The sequence below is a fragment of the Pan troglodytes genome, chromosome 5, assembly GCF_028858775.2.
Source record: "Pan troglodytes isolate AG18354 chromosome 5, NHGRI_mPanTro3-v2.0_pri, whole genome shotgun sequence".
Classification (NCBI taxonomy): Eukaryota; Metazoa; Chordata; class Mammalia; order Primates; family Hominidae; genus Pan; species Pan troglodytes.
Window position 1 is genome coordinate 133455043 of NC_072403.2, and position 2537 is coordinate 133457579.

General features: G+C 38.8%; 1 non-coding gene across 1 annotated transcript; it reads right to left on the reverse strand.

Annotated features, from left to right (window-relative positions):
- Positions 1–1188: 1188 nt before the first annotated feature.
- Positions 1189–1378, reverse strand: LOC112209720 (U2 spliceosomal RNA). Its single transcript, XR_002944529.1, has one exon. It is a non-coding gene; the product is annotated as a U2 spliceosomal RNA (small nuclear RNA).
- Positions 1379–2537: the final 1159 nt, after the last annotated feature.

The window sequence follows — 2537 nt, forward strand, 5'->3', positions numbered from 1 at the left end:
TTAGGTTGGAGAAAATAATGAACCTCTATTCTTCACATTTCTTTGTGACCTTTGAGTACTGCTATAGAAAATGAAAACAAAACAAAACAAGAAAAGTCCAGGATAACTACTACTTGTTAAATTTATAGTTAACCACTTCACTTGGACCATGAACACTGCTGGACAATGTTTTCTTTTTCCCAAGCGAGTTTATCCTTCTGCTCTTCATTGTGGTGATTTCAAGACTAGTGAATTTACCTCAAATATCTGACTTCAGCTATATTTCCTCTACCTCTCATATCCTTTTCTTCAGTGGATCCTCATAGAGAAAAGAGAAACCCTCAGATAGAAACTTCTTCAGTATTCCAGCACCAAATTTGCACACTGCTATGCAATATTACCTTTCTGCCTTTCCTCCCATTTTAATGGAAAAGGTTTGCCTCCTCCTCTCTCAGGCTACTCCCCCTATCTCTGCACTGGGTTTGAGAATTATCCTCCCTTTTTTCCAGTGTCATTGATTTCTAAGCAAATGCACTCTTGTGATCTTCCTCTTAATTCTCAGGCTACTGCAGTATTTTTTGTTGACTTCTGCTTTTCTATCCATTCACAGAAATGCTATTTTCCATTAGGGCTCCGTATTCTACCCCATTGTCCCCAGGTAATCTTTTTTTTTTTTTTTCACACTAATTGTGTAATTTTCTAAGGCGATCTATTAGTTTTATTTACCTGAGCTTATTTGCATGATAGTAAAAATTGCATACAATAATAAGAGTGAAGCTGGATGGGCTGGGTGGTTCACACCTGTAATCATAGCATTTTGGGGGGCTGAGGCAGGTAGATTGCTGAGCCCAGGAGTTAGAGACCAGTCTGGGCAACATAGTAAAACCCTGTCTCTACAAAAAAATACAAAAATTAGCCAGGCATACTGGTGTGTACCTGTGGTCCCAGCTACTTGGGGGCCTGAAGTGGAAGAATTGCTTGAGCCTGGGAGTTCAAGGTTGCAGTGAGCTGTGATCATGCCACTGCACTCCAGCCTGGGCAACACAGCAAGACGCTATCTCCAAAAAAAAAGTATTAATTACTTGGATGACATGTAAAACTTTTTATAAGAAACTATGTAAACTAAGTAATCTTTATCTCCTCTCACAGCTTCTGTATTATCTATCTCTGTGTGTGTGTGTGTGTGTGTGTGTGTGTTTGTGTGTGTGTGTGTGGTGTACCATTCCTGGAGGCACTGCAATACTAGGTAGATGTATGGAATTGAAGGAGCAAGCTTCTATTCCATCTCCCTGCTCAAAAATACATTTAATATATTGTCCTTGAATAGAGGACATATCAGATTTTAAGCTGTTAAGAACAGATGCCACATTTGATCTTAGCTAAAAGGCCAAGAAGAAATTATTTATATTGTGAAACCTCTCAATTAAAAATTTCTAATTCAAATCTTTCTCATGATCTCCAGTCATATAAACCTAAGAGAATGATTTATACATCCAGTTTGCTGGCTCACAAGGAATCTCAACTTCAACTTATCCAAACCTGCATTTATTAAGTTCTCTTCCCAATCCCCACTAAATTACCTGCTCCTTACCCTATGTTTTTTTCTATTTAGTATCTGACTTGCTTAAGTCAGCAAAATGGAATATCTTTCTTTACTACTTCTACTTATCTCCAGCCTCCATCATGTTAACTTGAGGGTGTGTGTGTGTGTTCGCGTGTTTGTCGAGGTGGGTATCTAACCTGATCACTCAGGTCGTGTCCCTTCACTCAGTTTGGTAGCTGAAACCAAATGTCTTCAAACAAGTTCTCTGTGACCTGATACTGCCTTCAGGGAGGAGCAACTTGATTAAATTTAGATGAGTCTTTAAAAACAACAAAACTTTTCTTACCCTTTTAGAACAACTCAGTTATTCAAGAGAATGAGTTTAGAATTGATCTTGTTGAAATAAGCCAAATCTTTCCTCTTCGCATCTAAGTCGGAGAAAGTAGTAGACATGCATGCTTCACATTTCTTCCTAAGCCTCTGAACACTGCTGCAGAAATTTATAACAATTCTTAAATTTCTTAAGCCTGTGGAAGAGGCAGTGCCACTGCCTTAGTTCTTGTCACTTCCTCAATTCCAGATGCATTTGATGTCTCTCTACCTTTTTACTTTTCATTTCAATTTGTAAGTTCCAGTTTAGGTGTCTGTTTTCTTCTGCTAATTTGGCTAGTTTGTGATCTTCTTTGGTTAGAGCTGTAATTATCCATCATTGTCTTTCTAGTTAGTAACTTGTTTCAGTGTCCGGAGCTTATAAGGGAGTAAATAACTGAACAGTTGAATGACCCCCCCTAATATTCAGCCACCCTGAACTCCACCTCCTCCCTGCCTTTTGAAAGACTGCCTGTGTATCTCATCTCTAGGTCCCAAGTATATTTAGTCCAAATTATCTGGATGCTTGCTAAAAGTAGGATTGCCTGTTACACAGATTCTACTATCTGTCAGCTCAGTTTTGCTAACATGTACATTTTGGACTTCCAGACTCTCAAACTGAGTGCCCATGACCTGTGGAACTATG